The following is an 18,515-nucleotide window of genomic DNA, read 5'->3' on the forward strand; positions in this document are numbered from 1 at the left end:
CTGACTGTATCCTCTGCACTGTGTACTATGTGTTTTACCATCATCTCTAATAGGCAGAGTGTCAAAAGGCATTAAAGTGTTGCCGTGGCACTTGGGAACCCCAGCTCCATCCCTTTCTTGTTTCCACAGTTCCTATCCATCTAGCTGGGTTAGTGGCATATAAGTAATGCCGCTGGAGCATCGCTCTTAAATTGGGATGAATCCAGTTTTCCAACCAGATTAGTCCAACGTTGTGTGAAGAACTGCTATAGAACACCTCTCTCTCATGCTGGGACAGTATCTACTCAAGAAGAGGAAAAAATGCAAAAACACATGAGATGTGAAAAATCTATTTTGAGAATGACATGAGAATCTTTTACAGGCAAATACATTATGTATATTGTCCTGGATTCACCCCAAAACCAAGTTGCGTTTGAGGTTCACAGTGTGGCATGCATGGATAGGTCTCCAAATTAGATTTATTCCTGTGGTGCTTGGTCTCTATTTGTAGCTAGTATTAAGCTGTGTTCCATTTTATCATTTTTATATCTGCCTGTATTATAGTATTTGATATAAAATGCAGTTCTGTAATGCCATGATGGAACTGGAAGATAATCAAGTAAGGTATTTTAGCACACACCCAAAGGATATCCAATTGGTATATCTCTTGGGCCAAACACAAAAGTGACCATGTGTGGCTGAAAAACACCAGCTGCTATCACTGCAAATGGTCAGGTAGAGTAGTTAGCTCTTCTTACACCCAAGAGGAACTCAAATGTAGACCAGACAGGGTGAAGATGGGCGTTCATGAAACAGTACAAGTGCCCATTCATGTAATTCATGGGAATTCCCATTCCATTCCCATGTTTGCTCCTTATTCAGATTGAAATAATGGCTAAGTAAATTGCCCCAAAGCTTTTGTACAAAAAAGGTGAGCGAAACAAGGGTGGAAGCACCTCTTAAAGACACCCGGTAAAGAGGGAAAGCTCATCCACATCATAGCCTTTCTTCCTATAAAGTACAGGGAGAAGGGAAAGGTTTAAAAGGATGTTCCTTAGAACAGAGATAGATTCAGCAAATCCCTAGGGAAAGGAGACATTTTCTCGCCATAGCTTCTGAGCTGATAAAGAGACTAGAAGCTCTTGTACTTGGGGAATCCATTGAGGGCTCAGCAGGAACAAGCTGAAGGAGACTGAGGTGGAAGGATGCTAGCCAAGAGAAGCCATCTGCAGGGAAATTGCTGGCCACTAGGGTTACTTTGGAGTTGTTTCTGGTTACAGAAGCAGGGTGAAAATTTGTATTTTTGACCTTTTATGTTTTCTCTTATCTGTCTCTCAAACTACAGTTGCTTTTGTTTGTATGTTTTATTCATTTATAATAACTTATATTTCCTGTTTTACCTTGCTGATTGTCTGGGCCAACCATAATCCCAAAGCGATTGGTGCTTCAGGTATTCCTTTTCTTCAGAAGGAGAATCTGTTTTCTTTCTTTCAAGCCCAGACTGTCATGAGGGAACCTACAGTTGGCAAGAGATGAGAAGTCACTCTAGGAGCAAGATCTGGTTCATCCCATAAGATATGCAGCAGACCAGAAGGGAGAAACTTCGGCCCCAGGCTCACACCAACATCTTATCAGCCCAAGATTTTGTCACATATATACTTGTAAACAATTATTTGTGTTATTATTTGTATTTTTGATTTGCCTCTCTTTTTTGTGATGATGTGAATTCTTGTGGATGCCAATAAGAGTTGTAACAATTTACTCTACATTTCACTGGGGATAATGGGTGGAACTGAGAAAGGGGTATGTCAGTAGTTTACCATTAGGGATAGCTGAGGAAAAAATTTACCACAACCTCATTACAGAAACTGAAGCTTTGTCTTTACCATGAAAAAAGACTTCACAAGGGAAAAAAAAATATTTACTTCACTTGAGTATGTAATTCCAGGTAAAATCCTAGTGCAGACATGGCAACCTGAATTTCAGAAGTGATTTATTTAGCATTCAAGCCCCTAGTCTCCATCAGAGGTGTAGCTGATCAGGCTTCTTCCTCTCCTCCCTCTCCATGTACTTTCTCTGAGCAGATTCTGAGGGATGCTCCTGAGGGATGTTACTTAGTTTTGTTGTTACAGACACCCATGTTGCACACCCAAAATCCCTTCTGTTTTCAGCATCACAAGGATATGGTCACATCTTCCCAAACCTACAGCATATTCCAGCCTCCATGGCTCCACAGGTCTACTTTACCCAGAGTACCCTTCTCTCATTGATGCACATGCTGCTGCTTGCCACTGGGATTGGAGGCAGAAAGTGCAAGGGAAGCAGGGGACTGTGGCACCTCCACCCCTTAGGCAAGTCCTGAGGCTTGTGCTTTGATTGACAACCTATCCTTTTGCTACAGTTCTCCATAATTTATCATCTTAAGTTAAAGACTATGTCAAACTACAAGCTCCTTGTCTTCCCTAGGATTTCACCTGGAGTGAGATAATCCGAGTCAAAAGTACATGTATTTTTCCAACTAAAAACAAGACATGTGTACTAAGATATCAGTAATACCTTACCTTCTAGGCTATAAAACTTTATAACTCCATGAAGAAAGGCAAAGGAAGAAAGCTGCCTCTTTGGGACACTGCAGCAGTGCCTAGCATGAGATTTCTGTCAAAGAGGGTTCTGTTTGCCATTTCTAATCATCCCTGCAATAGAAAACAAACCATAGGTATCCCCCCCCCCCAAGAAAACCAACATAATGTGGTTCTGTATCACTAATTTCTGCTCAAATCAGAAACTAAAGCCCCCAAAATAACACTCAGAAGAGATGAAACATTAGTTTTACCCACAGAATAGATTTCCAAGGAGAGGAGAGAAGTTGTGAGCTAGAATTCGAGTCAGACTGAGAAAAACCAGGTAACTGAGTTATTAGCAGAAATCATAGGGGGCCAGATGGAATTAGAACAGAACCTAAATCAAGATCTGGAAGATTTTCAGAAGCAATTAAAATAGAATCTGGAAGTTTCTCAGGTTAGGCCTATACTATTAAGTTTCACCTCTTCTCGGGTACTCTGCCAGCATAGCTACATCAGTATAATTACAGCAGCAGAGTCTATGTAGCACAGGCAAGCCTTCAAATGGCCTAAAGCAAGATCTGGAAGATTCTTAGGGGGAAAAAAAAGATCTAATGAAGAGATCAAGTCTGATCATCTAGAAATTAAATCTTTGCTGGATCAGCAAATACAAAGTGTCCAGACAGATGCTGAAACTATAGAATGCCTCATCCAAGCTGGCAAAGAAGATCAAAGTTGGCCAACTAACTGTTGTAAATCAAAAGATATTCTGAAAAAAATAGAAACCTCTGGCAATTTTTAACTTGCTAATAAGTGATATATATTTTCTTTTCAAATATAATTTGGCCAACATAGAAGGGTACTTTTCTTGCCCAAAATTAAAGTTTTATTAATCTCTGAATGGTTTAAGTAATGAATATCACATAAAGAATACAAATTAACAGGCTATCACTGAACTACTTTCTTGATATTTAGGTTAATGTAGGTCAGAAAATTAGTTAGTCTGACAATTCTTAATTGATTGTGGTTCAAATTTTCAAGTTACTAGTATAACCCAAGTACACCCAAGGGTGTGCCCTGTCCTCAATCAGATGGGATGGGCAGGCAGGAGGGGATGCTGTGGGAGGGATGCCAGGATTTAGGGTGGATCCCTCTTTCCTCTATAGAGTTAGCCCAGGTCAAAGTTCTTAACTATATACAATTTATTGAGTTGCAAAACATGTATATATAAAACTCCTTAAAATATATAAAAATATAGATAGAAATGTCCATCAGCATGAGGAAGTATGCCCTAGGGAGGGCATTCAGATAAGTACCCGTGCCCCAAACCCAGAAGAGGAGTGGATCCCGGGACAGCCAACCAAGTAAGTCTATACCACAAGTGGGTTAATCAATAAAGTCACCTTTAAAGATCCCATTATACAAAATTAACATACCCAACTATATATATAACACATTCATGCCCATAACCAAACCAACAATAGCAGTAGATACAAAATACAAAGCGTAACTGTACAAGATTTAAGTGTACCTTATCTGGGTTCCAGCCAGCTTGGTCCCTCAAGTAAGCCAGGGTCTTCCCCTCCTATGCACCCTTGGATGTCCCACAGAACCCTTCTCAGTGTGTGTTTGGGGTACCTTCCCTTTTACCCTCTGGAGCAGGGGTGGGGGTGGGGATGGAGCCATCAGCCTCGAGCTGGGGCCCTCCCCTCAGGCCCTATGCCCTGCTCGGGGCACCCAGGGAGCTCCTATGGGAACCAAGCCCTTGATGGCTCAGGTTCCCCTGCCTTACACTAGGGGGTCTTTCCCCTTCCCAGACCCTGCTTTGGGTACCAGCGCTCTTTTAGTTTATTGGCTGAGCCACACTGAGGGGCTTCAACTACCCAGCCTTAAGCCAGGGGCTAACTTGAGCAGCCTCAACCTGTTCTCAAGGTAAGCTCTCTGTGTGCCCATCTGAGCACCATATGGGACCTGACCAACCTCGAGCTGCTCTCCATGCACCAATCCAAACACCATCCCACCTGTCCACTTGCTGGGTTTGGAGGCTCAAGCCGCCTCAAGTGGCTCCCAAAGCCTGGAGCGCCATGTGCCAATCTGCACACCATCAAGGGTCAGGCGAGGTCCCGCTGAAGGTCTTCCCTGGAGCTTCTCTCTCCTTACTGTCCCTCACTGCATCTGCCTCAAGTGGCTAATGCCACTCCTTTTATTCCCTCAGGGGGCTCCATCCCCTGAAATCCAGTGGACGTGTAGTTTGCAGGTCCCAGTTAGGTCTGGGCGCTCCTCGCCACCTCCCTTTGGGAAAGGGGTGGCACCTGCTCCTCCCACCTCTTTCCTGATTTGTCAGTGGGCTCCACCAATTAGAATTAAGAATTCTCAAGCCCAGGATGCAGCGGGGACTCTAGCAGGTAAGTTTGCCCCACTAGTCATCTTAGGAATTTAAATCCTTTCTTCAAATAGGAACTCAAGTTGTTTAAATTGTTTTTTAAATGTTCTTCTATACTTAGAGGTGTGCATGAGAAAAGAGTGGCTGTTTAAGAGAATCAGTAGCCTCCAGTGCAGGGGCTGGCAACCCATGGCCTGCAGATCCAGGGGGCTTCTGTGGCATTAAAGCAGCGGGGCTTTGTCTGCACTGTGATTAGGCAGCAGAGAGAAGCAGCAGTAGCAAGCAGTGCAACAGTGACTGCAGAGGTGGCATGACCACCTTGGAAACAGACTGCTTTTGGAGCTAAGCTCTGTTAAAGTGGCCCCTTGCTCCAAAATGTTATTGACCTTGCTACCAGTGTACTAGCAGTGAATTCATTCAGAAGAAAGAAAACCTCCCCAACTCCTCCTGTTCCTCTTTCTCTTCCACTCTACCCCCACCAGCTTTTTGAGGTTCTAGCCAGCAGAAACTTCAGCAAAACCTCCCTGACAACACACCACCAGTCCTCAGATAATAGAGAGGAGTGCCTAACATCAATAAAACAATCCCTTTGATTCTCCCAGCACATACACAACGCTCCTGGCTGTAGTTATAGTGATAAGCAAGAAGTTATGTGTATTGTTGTGCAGACTCATTCCTCCAGATAAAACCTTTTTTGCTCCATAACTTTTTGAAGACACAAAACAAACAATAAAACACAATGAAATGTGTTCAGACCAGGCTATAGGAAACAAAATAATAGAGGAACATCATCACCACTATCATGAGGAAGAAAAGACATGACTAGACTAGACTTTTTTTTTTCTTAGATCTATAGAGGGAAAAACATAGTCTGACCTAGGATGATCTGAGGGCTGTCACACTGAAACAACATCCTAATTGCCCAAAGCCTGAGATTAAACAAAACATAATCAGCAATTTGTCAACCGAGAGGTAAAGAAAACCACCCCCCATAGTAACAGCTGCTGCATATTCAAGGTTTTCAGATGTAAATATTGAGATTCCAAGCAGAAAGGCAGTTATAGAGGCAAATATACTGGGTCTGATTTCCTTTTTGATGACTCATCTTACTTTCTATTAGCAAGAGAAGACAAAAACTTACTACATGTCACACAAGGCATACCTCAACTAGATAACTGGAAAGCTTAATAGTTTCATTCAAAATGTGAAGAAATAGAATAACCTAACATGAAGGAAATATTAGATGTGAAAATGCTATGTGGTCCCATTGCCTTGATATAAAAATTGCACGTCACCACCAAAATAGAAGCAAACAAAAGAAACCTCCAAAAGACAGGACATATTTGCTATTCTCACCATGCCGATTCAAGAGCAGTAGATATTTTTATTCACTAAACCATAACTCTCCAATAATCAATTAAGTGCTTTTGGCAGAGTATCTAGCATAATGTAAACATGTACAAATCTTGCAACTTCTAAACACATAACATAAATCAGCAAGTTGTTGCTTCTGGAAGTAGAAGTCTGGTCCACTGGTCTAGTATTTCTGTTGACTTCAAATACCTTCAAGTCTACCTCTAACATCTAAACAAATTCACAGAAAAAATCAACTCCAGAACAGGATTTTTAGGAAATATTTATGTACCACAAAAAGCAAAAAAAAATGATTATGAGCTATTGACTCACTTAATTTGTAGTTTACATTTCTGGAAGGGCATTTAAACTATGGGGTGGGGGGGGGAGCAGTACAAATCATTGTCAGTAAACTTGCTGTCTCACTGGGCGCATCTACATGAGATGCTACATCACCATAGCAGCAAGCTACAGTGAAGTAGCTCATTGCTATGGCAACGTAGCATCAGCAGGCACAAACCATGATGCTGCCACTACTGCACAGCAGCAACGAGCTACTGCACAGCAGCTTGTTGCTACTGTGCAGTAGGGTTGGGAACAACCCATATGGCATCAAGACTGCACAGTAACTGGGCCTTGCTTTAGCAGGTACTAAATGACTGTGCAGTAACTGCTGTGCAGTCAGGCACATATGTAGACACACCCACTATCTCCCAGATTTATTTTATACATGATTTAGCTATAGAAGGACTTTAGAGTTAGGATTAACACCGTCATTTTATTCTTATATTCTCAGAGTTAATCAAAGTTAATTAAAAAAAAACAAACAACCTTTTATAAAACCTACAGTAAACAGTTTTTATTGGAGGATGAAATACAAACTGAATAAAAATAAAACCTTGATGTTTTTAAAGTGTTGTCTAAAATTCCACAGCCAGTCCATCATCAGGCTTATTTGGATGTGGGTTTTTAATTCTGTCTTCAGTTTTCTGACAGACAGATCATCCCCAGGTACTTAGAAAATAATGGCTTGAAAAACATTTAACACATTGAAAGAACTAGACCTGACAGGCATCTGATGACACAGCAGAGCCAGAAGCAGAGAGCTTAACTATTTCTCTCTTTTACACTAGGGATAGACTTCTTTCTCATCTTTTAAAACACGCCAACTGGCAATTCAAGAACATAAAATCCCTCATTGCTTCCACGTCACATCAAGCAGCCTTATCTCATATACTACATAGCAGTAGTTTAACAGTTGACTGCAAAAGCTGAGTATTGAAATATTCTATAGAGGTGAAAATAAAATATTGATTGAAAGATATTTATAATTGTGAGAGACAGTGGTCATGCTTATATTTGTGTTTATGTAAGCACTGAAAATTAAAGAAAACTCTCGTTTAAATAAGATTAAGTATTTTTAACTACTTGGCGCATCTACATGAGACACTTACTGTGCAGTTGACTAATTAACTACGCAGTAAACAACTCAGCATCTACACATCTATCCCTATTAGGGTGCACAAAACAAATACACTCTGCATCAGGGTAGGACTTATAAGTACAAGTCCTACCCTGCTGCGGAGTTTCTTTGTGCCCAGCAGCACACACGTAGATGCCGACCTGGCTGCCTGGGGCACAAGGGTGTTTCAGTGAAGGGGGTTGCCACCTAGCCTCATACCACAGCCAGCCCCTCCGCAGCACATTGAGCCCAGTTGGAGCAGCCCTAGGCTGGCAGGCTGACCCCCCAGGGCCTCCTGCCAGCCTGGGTTGCTGCAACACATGTACAATCCAGGTAATGTTTTCCTGCTGCTGAGTGAAGACAGTGCATTGTATGGGACTGTAAGTTTTCCTTGTGCATTGGAATTAGTATGTGAAAATATGTGACAGAAAGGGAGACAAAAATGGATTTTGAAATTTCATGCTGGAGTTCACTCTGATGCTGTTGACAGCAGAAGTAAAAATTAAAGTTTTTATTATAAAACAATTAGTTAATTGATAGTGTTTCTGTGTTCTGCTGTTTTCCATAACAAGAACTGCTCCAATTAACTCTGAATTCAATAAGCCATCTGAATAAGGTATTGCAAAAAAAGCCAACAGAAAAAACTCACTCTGCCACCCCCCGCCCCCACACACACACAAAACATGTATATTTTAGCCACACTTTGAATTATGTAAGAGGCAAGAATTCTTAATGGATTATTTTTTTTATTAGACCAACTGCATATTTGGGATAAAGTTAGATAACCTTTTGAATGCAAGGTATTATTCATCAAGTCTTCACCAGTAACCTCATAAAGAATATCTTGTATTCTAAAATTTGTCTAACTATTCTGACAATGCAGTTTTTTCTAATAAAAGATGTTACCTATAAACATCCTTGCCTCTCATAATTCCTGAACGATCCTGGCTATCAATTAAACACTAGCAACATATATAAATAAGGGAGCCAGCTTATGTCAATCCTTTACATGCTATCAGGAATTTCTTTTTGATTTGACTAAGCAGAATTAAAATAGCTGCTCATTTCTATGCAGACTGTTACATATAAACTTTGATATTATCTTCAGGTTTCTTTTTTTCTGATAATCCAGATGTGAGCTTTAACAAACAAGGTTTTCAGGTCGTCATAAGCTACAGAAATGTGTTTTCTAAAAGCAACTGTTGGGAAGTTGAGAAGAAACTGAATGAGGAATGATTGCCTGAGAGGCATACTGAATCAGGTGAGTTGGAGAATGCAGGTAGCAAGATGGAGGATAAAAAGGAAGGGCAAAAACATGGAACAGTGAGGATGTGAATTGAGGGCAAGAAGCCTAGGGGAAGACCACAAAGAAGATGGAATGATGAAGTGCACAAGGTAGTTATTATTAGAGGTGATTCCTGTAGAGAAATTACAGCCAAAGGATAGCTAAAATATAGGTAGAGATGCTGAAACCAGTGATCAAGGATGATAGTGATGAACTTGTGTAGTATTATTGACATCAGTCTCATAAGAATTAGTGGAGCTCTTCTGATATGTGCGGCTTTTCCTTATACAGAACTATAGGGGCATTTCAAGCCACTGACCTACTGCTTCATCACAAATAGTATGGAAATGTTTCATGCTGTGTTAATTATGTAAAGCTTAGCCTAAATAATTAATCATAATGAGCATCACCTCAAAATGCAAATTAAAAAATTTGAGTTTTCACCTTTAGGAAACTTCAGCTTTAACTAAAGCTCCCTTCCTCTCAATGTTCTCATCATGTAGTCTTTTCATTAGTGTTTTATGCTTTTCCTCTACTTTCAAATCCTGCATATTACCAAAGAATTTCTACCAACTATTTTTTTTTGGGGGGGGGGGAGGGGAAGGAGGAGGGGAAGGGACAAAAAAAATTAAGTTGATATCTGTCAATGACACAAGTATTCCTTTTCAGTAATCACAGAACAGTGAAGGACAAGGAACCTTTACTGAAAACTTTCCTACTTCAACATTGCAATGTGAGGAAGGACCTTGAGGAGTGACCTAACCCTTCTGATTTATAGAAGCATCTTCTAAGGGTGACAAGAAGAATTGTCTAGCCTGTTCTGTCTCACACTGGAAGATGGCAGAAAGGAAGCCAATTACTTCCTTGGTAGATTTTGTGGATCACAAGTTTCTTCAACTTTTCTCATTTTAAAAAATACATAGACCTCATCTAGCAGGTGCTTTACCTCTCATAACAAGTATAATTATGCATTATTTTGATATCAAAACATTTTGGCTAGGAACGGAAGTTACACATAAACCAGTTTAAGTGATCAGAAACTGGCTTAACCAGTAACAGAATAGAAGTTCAGTGCACATTAACCAGTTTCAAAATGGCTGAAACTACTTTAAGATAAACCTAGATGAATGTAGTATCAGACTTAAGTGATTTAGGTCAAACTGGTTTATGAAACTTCTGTCCCAAACCCCTTCCTGGTTCAAGTTGTATCACAGCCCCCAGCATCTCAGCATTTTGCAGCCCTGGGCTGGGCTGTGCTGTCTTCTCCAGAGAGTAGGGCTGGCCTCACCCCTCTTCTCCTAGCTGGAGCAGTGAGGGCTGGCTCACTGGCTAGCTCACTGCCTACCCCCCTCCCACACCAAGGCAAACCCCTGCTGGGGTTTGGGTCCAGGGAGGGGCATTAAAATTCCCTGCCCCTCAAGTACAGAGCTCCCCTGCCCTGCTTATTTAGTGCAACTATGGACTACAAATCCCAGAGGCACCTGAAAGCAGAAAGAGGGAGTGATGAGCAACCCTGCAGAGTCCTGCTGCTGTGATTGTGGACTGAAAATCCCAGAGACCTCAGGGGCTGCATGTAGAGAAAGAGAACACATAGCCTATGTGCCAGAGAGCCATGCTCTAGCTCCCTCTGGCTTCTGGCTTTAGCCACTGCAGACATGTGGATGCATTTCCTGAATCAAAAGTGAATGTCTGTTCATTTGCTTATTGATTCAATCTTTGCAGCTTAGACTAACCTGCAAAAACTGCATCAATGCCGCCTCAGGCTTTTTTGACAGTCTGTATTCAGATTTAATTTGATAATGTTAGCTGAGCTATGTAAAAACAGTACATTATTATTATTATTTATTTATAACTCATATTTTCCCTTTATTTCTTTGTTTCTACAAATCAATTAATCTGCTTCCTACTTCCAAATCCTACTTATTAATACTTAGTGAGACATATAATTTTATCACATCCCCATCATACTGTTGTTGGCCATACATTTAAGTGGCTAGTTTTTACACTGTAAAACTTGCATTTTGACAGCAGCACATTCTTCTCTGTGATGATTTTATAGTCTAATTTATTTCTTCCTGTTATAGTGCAGGGAATGAAGTTTATTAATTAAGGCAACAAAATTTAGTTACTTTGGAATATAAACTATTTTAATAATAAACTGGCATAAAAAGTAGTGTAACTTTTTGTCTTTATTTTCTCCAACTGTAACAAAATACTATCATGTTTATAAATTACTCCCACTAACTTTCCCACACTTTTCTTCTTAAGGTATAAACATTTGTATTTCAAAAGTCTACCAATCTTAATTTGAGGATTAAGAGCAGCTGCAAAGCTACCATTTAGAACTCCTATTATTAGACAAACCACCTTTCTGGGGGAGCCTTAATAAGTTCCTCAATCCCTACCCCACCCCTTAGTAACTGACATTACCCTTTCCTTTACTGTTGATAATTCAATATATACATCTAAAAATGAGCAAGGCCTATGAATTCTGAGCATCTCAAAAGTCCAGTTTTACAAGTTTCAAAACAGTGAAAAATATCAGTAGTTACCCAATACAGATAAACCCCTGCCATTATGTACCAAAAACATTTTCTTTCTAGTTGAGGGAGATATCTTCCCTAAAGACCAGGCGTATCAGAGAATACAACATTGATTGAGGAAAATCTGAAGTCTCAAAAGCAGCCACGCAAGCATCAGTAAGTGCTACATCTTTTGTGAAGGGCAACCTTTGCCTGTTCTGAAGACTACTAGTCGATTAAAGACAAAAAGATTGTCAAAGTTAAGGAAGATTTAGTTTGTTGCTGACTGTTTCAGATGCATCCCTTGACACCATCGAGTTATCTGCAAGAACTATTGCTTCAGAGATAGCGTAGACAATTATAGCTACCAATACTGACACAGAAGACAGAACAATTAAGCTAAACAACTGCTCCTGTCAGCAAGTTCATAGGAGGTAAACATTTTTGAGAGCTTCTGTCCAACAGTGGAGAAGCAGTATCTCCATCTAATGAAATCACTTATAGTCCCTAGCTCCCAACTATCAAATGTACCTAGGAAAGAGAGAAAAAGATTTTTTCTCCTGTAAAGTAGTGGTTGGAAAAATGGACAAATGAATAACAGAAGTTATGAGCACATACACTCTCAAGGTCATTTAAATATTAGTCAGCAAGTCTGTATCTCTCTCACCATATTATCCAGTCTAGCAGAAAAGCTGTCCTGTACTAGTTGGGTGATGGTGCAGAACAATGTGATAGCCTATCACGTGGTCCTTAACACCATAGGAAATGTTACAATGGCTGAACAGTTTAGAGATGTCTGTTTAGTACGTTAAAGAAATAAGGAAAGTTGAAGTAAAAGATGCTAGTGTCTTATGGTATTTATACACATACCTTTTCATCCCACAATGTGCTGGAGATCCAGCGGGCCAGAGCAGACTCAATTAATCATGCAGAAAATGGCAGCAGTGCACATTTGACTTAAAACACCTCAAAGGTGTTTTAGTTCAAAAGCATGCCGCCGCCACTTTCTCAATGCTGATGTGCATTTTGCCACTTATACAACTACATGTATTGTAGTACTGCAGCATCAGGCACAAGTATGTGTACACATTCCCTTAGGGCCTAGTTACATGATAAATTTAGGTGGCTTCTGCAGCTCTTAACCCTTGGATTGGCTGCATGTTAACACCCTTAAATCATTTAAAGCACTTATTCATTTTAAAATTATGCCACTCCAGGGCATAATCTGTCTAATCTATCTAATTTTGCTCCTGTTCAATTAAGATGTGGCCACTCTTCCATCCAAACTGAAGTCTTCTGGCATCCCAGGATGCAGTGACCCCTCTTGAATCAGGGTTAGTGAAGACACTGAGGTGCAGCAGGAGACATCAGGCTGAATAAGTGACACAGTTCCAGAACACCCAGCGGTCCCAGTGCCTCCTGCCACCACCCAGACTGGCTCACTGCTCCTGTGAGCAGTGGAGCAGAGCGGGATCAAACTCTGGAGAAAAAAAGGATAAGGTCCCTCAAAGATCAAGCAGTGAGCTGATCAGGTGGTAGTGGGCAGCACTGTGGCTGCCAAGTGCTCCAGGGCTGTGGCTCTTGCTCTGCTCAGCAAGAGCAGTGAGCCAGTCCTGCCCCTAGTGTGCATTTATTGGCATTGCAGACATTTATTGGCATGCATACATAAGCCAAACACTAGCTGTTTCATGGCTTTGAAATTTTAACTATAATTAAGCGGGTATATGCCTTGTGAGGCCAGCTATATGATTTCAGCAATGAGCTTACTGTGAATGGGTTACAAGATGTACTGCTTATTATTTAAATCTAAAAAGGAGTTCTTTAAAAATGTGCAACAGTTGTTAATTCTACAGTCACCAAACATCAGTGTTTCCAGGTAGCCTCTTTCAGTGGGAGATGTCTTAGGGTAGGTTGTGTTTTTTTGAGTGAAGACCTGATGAACTCTAAAAATCTTTGCACCGATGCATGGTTGAATGCCCCCCAATGACTGTGTGGACATAAAGGGCATTTTCACACATGCTCCAGGGGTAGGGAGGGCAGTGCTTTAATTAGAGCAGTTCCAAGAGCTGGTTTAATTAAAGTGCCACCACATCTCTTGTATCAACATCCCCACACTTAAAAACTGGGCTCTTGAAATAAAGATTGTTTTATTGTTTGATGAGCTTTTGTTCAAGTGTCCCTACTGCCATTTTTAAGCACAGAGACACTGATATGCAAGACGCAGGAGGCTGCTGGAGTGCAGTAATTGTGATGCTCCAGCAGACTTGATTAATAGGGTCTGGAATTCCAGTGTGTCAAAGAAGCCTCCATGCTCACGTATGGGGGCTGTAAGAGGAAGAGTATACAGGAAACTCTCGCTATCCAAGGGTTCGGCATTCATGGTTTCAAATATTCACGAATGCTAAACCCACATTTTAAATACATGTTATACAATTATGGGAGCTCCTTGGAAGCTCCACAAGTGCTGGCACTGGGTTCTTGCTGCCAGGCTCCCACCACCACTGCTGGGCTCCCACTGCCACTGCACTCCCACCACTGCAGCCAGGTTCCCACTGCTGCCATGCTCCTGCTGCCACTGCTATGCTCCAACTGCTGCTGCTGGAGCCATGCCCCTCCTCCCCCAGCCACTGGGGGCATTGCATTCATGAACACAGTCTGTGTGTTGGCTGGGCTGCCTTACAGTCCTACCTGCTGCCATAAATTTGGGGGGGCTGATCCCCTTTAAGCCTAGCCTTCTGCCACCTGTATTTGCTGTTACACTGTGTTTTCCTACCCGCTAAAAAATTTTCATTAGCCTGAAATGGCACCTCTTTTTTTTCCCCAATAAGGAACTCCCAATATATTTGTTTGTTTCAGGGGGGTTTAAAAGTGAAAATGTATTGTTTATGGCATCATCCACTCCGTGCCACTGTCAGATGCAGGATACTGGGCAAGATGGACCTATGTCAGGGATGAGCAAAATGATGGATACAGCTAGACTCCATTTTCCAGCATCCTGGCTCCTGTCTGGTCTCCAGGAGCATGTGGGCTTGACAGCATGATACCATGACAGTATAGGCTGCAAAACCTGACCTCTGCCCAAGCCCATCCCGACTCTGTGCTATCATGGTCTCATGCTCCCAGGGTCTCCATGGCCAGGGGCCATGCAGGTAGGGCACACAGCCAGGTGGGGAGTTGCTCCAGGGCTGGGGCTGGGATCTTGTGACTGTGACAGCACAGGGAGGAGTCAGCATAGAACCATGATCTGAATGCCCCTGGTGCAGAACCTATGCTCCAATCACTGTCCATAACCCCCTGCACAGATTCTGTAGGCAGAGGGAGGGAATGGATTGTGGCTCTGCCCTGGCTCCACCCCATGCAGTCACTACCACAAGATCCCAGTACCAGCCACAACCCCAGAGCAGCTCCCTGCCTTGCCATGTGCCCAACCCACATGGCTCCTTGATGATGCCCATGGAGACCCTGAGAGTGTAGGGCCATGAGCATGAGAACAAGCTGGGCCAGGGCAGATCCCCAGTTCTGCAGCCCTGAACTGTCATAGTCCCATGCTCATATGCCCATGCACTCCTGGGTTCTCCATGGAAACTGGCTGGAAGCTGGGACTGCTGAGAAATGGAGTCTACCATGGGCTGGCCTTTGCCCACCCCTGATTATGTTCTAATCAGTAAATCACAGTTTTTATAACCTTATGTACTCTCTCTCTCTCATTTATCCTCCCATTCTTTGTAGGTACTTTGATATTTCAGGCCCAGCTCTCCTGCTCAGTGGTGAGGAGCAGTAAACAAAACTGGGACACAGATGGCATAGTCACAGAGATGCACGAAATACAAGGAGATACAGCAGGTACTGGAGGAGAAGTAAAAGACTGTTGGGGAGATAACTGGAACAGCAGAATGAAAACAATGGGGATTATGCTCTTCCAGAGCTTTCAAATTATGCTAGCCACCACAAATTCCTGAACAAAAAGAAGAAACTCTTGCAAGGCTGGGCTATCTTGCAAACTATCAGAACCCTGCTAACTGTTCAGGAATTGGTAGCATGTGTTATTTTTTGGCAATTGACAATTCCAGGTAATTATGGCAGAAACAATGTACATAAACTCACCCTTATGCATCCCTTCACAACATACTAGACAGTGGCAGGGGAAAGAAAAACAAGAGAAACTCAAGAGACAATGGATGACAATACTGCTAAGGTTACTTGTAGTTTTTATTTTCTGTTGAACTTCAGTTTCACACCTTATCCCTTAGCTTTGCATCTTCTGTTACATTTGGAAAAGGAAACTTGCTAACTCTTAACTAGTCTGATTGCATTGGTCTTTTGTTTCCCCTGGAGGTATTTGTTAGTTTAATAAACTTCTATTTTTATAAGTGGCACTGGTTGTTGTGAAGTCCCTTGCAAGGTTCTATATAGCCATATTTATGCAAAAAGGTTTATTAAAGTACCAAAGAACACAAATCAATTTGAAAATTAAATTACATGGTACCCCTTGAGTCAAAATTTACAGGTACAGAAATTTACACTCAAATTGATAACAGGCAAAAAATAGTATGCATGTAGAAATCAAAATAAAAGCCTTCAGCCATAAAATTAATCAGGTACACTATCCTCCCTAAAAATTAACATTGTCCCCTCTTCCCAGACATTCTGTGCTATTTCAAAACTAAATAACACACAAAGTAATTGAAAAAAATGAATACAGCAGGACCTATAATCAGACATAATCAAGAAGGCAACACATGTATTTGCAATCAATTACTCGTTAGCATTACCCTGCATGGCCAGGATGTGAGAGCATATGGTATTCCTAATTTCCCTTACCTTTCTTGAACCTGCATAGTGCTCCTGTGTGCACTTAATGATTGTACAAGCTGGTACAGCAAACAATCAGGTTTCTGGGTCTAATATCTGTGGAATACTTGAAGCTGGCCTTGTACAGTTTTTTTCCCCAGTACTTATGATTGGGGTAGGCTTCATAAAACATGCCAAGAAAGGAAATAAATTAACCTTGGGTATTGTAATTGACTGTGTTGATCTCTGGCCAATCTCTTGCCCTTCTCTGATTGACTACCCATTTCTGTACACTTCCAGAGTGATAGTTTGACTTCCTATGCTGGCTAACCAAGGTGCTGACTGCTCTCACCTGCCATGACTTCGGCGTTAAAACTTTGTTAAGGGAGGGAGTTCTTACACCCTGCTTTGTCTCCTGTCAGCTACACAGGCATTATCGGTTGGGGCTCTGCCTCCCCTACACCCCATCTAGCTCCAACCCAATGTCTGTATCTCTTCTGGAACATGTAAGCAAAATAGCTCTGATCAAAGTCCTTAAGAACTAATACAATTATCAGTACAATGTATCTATTGCCTGCAAATGCTGGGCTGTGGCACTCCTCAATAATTAAGTCCAGTAGCCCAGACATGAGCACGGCTATTCAAAACAGTCACAAAAGGGAATTAGAGCATGTACTGAATAGTGCTTGTTGCTCCCTTACTCACAGTTTTGCAATCCTCCTTTTTCCTACTCTCTTACAGGGCTCTCCGTGTTCTAGGTCCGGTTGTGCGGCTCCAGCAACATTGATTCTCTGGGTAAGTATTTTGGCTCCTCCAAGCCAGGCTCAGTAGGAAGACCTTTCTGTGATGTCTCCCACCTATCACCCATCTGGACAAGCCATCACTGTTCATGGCTCTTCACAGTCCGGGGAGCTCACTTCCAGTTCCCGAGCTGTTTCACTCCAGGACATTTTTATGCCAGTGCACCCATTCCACTCACTCAATCAGTGCCAGCACATGCTCATAAAGTGCTCCTACACCAGTACCATTTGTTCCTTTTTCCAGTCTCACTGCCAAGGATGCTGACTGAATCTGTGATGGCTCTGGCACTCTAGGTAAGTTTCTACTAGCAGCAGGAGCTTCCTCCCTGCCACAGGTATCAATATCCCACCAATAACAGCATCCTGGGTTCTTCTACATGTCACTTATAGCAATGTAGCACATCACTACATCTCAATATGGAGTGCTACGGCAACATAGTAATCATTTGTGTCTACACGTGATCACCAGTTATGTTACCATAGTGGGACGCTCCCTGGGTATAGTGTGTTGCTTTGGTGACATAGAGGTGAAATTTACACATGCACTGCATGCACAGTGCAGTAAGTGCCCATACTGTGCTGTGCTTTGGTATTATCAAAAGGAAATACTAAAGCAGAGTGCCATAGCAATTCATACAGTGATGTGTAGACGCGACCCATAAATCAGAAATAAGGTTCAATTTCTTCCAAGAATGTAAGTGCCAGTGTGACAGGGGGGCCTCCTGGGGCCGAGCTCTGTGGCCCGCCCACCTGTCACCATGACAGGGGGCCTACTCAGGGCCGAGCTCTTCGTGGCCCGCCCGCCTGTCTCGCCCACCACGCCTTTGATGATAATTGATTCAATCAGATGTCAATTAAGCGGGAGGCTGCCCATTAGTGCCCCGATGCCAGGGGGCGCTCTGCGGCTCCGACCTCCCCTAATACCGCAGCCCAAGCCTCGCAGATGGCATCATGGTGTTCACATAATCACCAGCCCCACACTGGGCCCCAGAATCATCCGTACAGGACCCCACTATGATCCTCTCCTATAAGGCGGCCTCTCCGCTGTCATCCAGGCTACCTAGCCCCCCCTGAAGCTATCTTCCCCTCTCGGGTGTGGTCCCCCTGGGACCTTTGGCCATTTGCCCTGGCCCACCTCCAGGCCAGTCAGGACCCCAGGCCCCCGGCTCTTGGGCATCCCTCACAGTGGGCCCCTGGCCCTTTTGACTCTCATAGTCCTGGCCCCAGCTTGGGCCAGTCGAGGGTACTCTCCCTTCAGGCTGGGTCTCTCTAGCCCCTCACTCATATCCTCGGGCCTCACCGTGCCACAACTCCCTTTCTCCTAGGGGCAACCACAGCACCACGCCCTGTACTCATTCACGCTCTCGGGGTCCACCCAC

General features: G+C 42.6%; 1 long non-coding RNA gene across 1 annotated transcript in view; it reads right to left on the reverse strand.

Moving 5' to 3' along the window:
- Positions 1–1,375: 1,375 nt before the first annotated feature.
- Positions 1,376–18,515, reverse strand: part of LOC102572246 (uncharacterized) — a 166,220-nt gene continuing 149,080 nt past the window's right edge. The window contains exon 7 of the long non-coding RNA XR_009460479.1: positions 1,376–1,495. This is a non-coding gene — a long non-coding RNA (uncharacterized LOC102572246). The remainder of the gene's footprint in view (positions 1,496–18,515) is intronic.

The sequence above is a fragment of the Alligator mississippiensis genome, chromosome 3 (assembly GCF_030867095.1).
Source record: "Alligator mississippiensis isolate rAllMis1 chromosome 3, rAllMis1, whole genome shotgun sequence".
NCBI lineage: Eukaryota > Metazoa > Chordata > Crocodylia > Alligatoridae > Alligator > Alligator mississippiensis.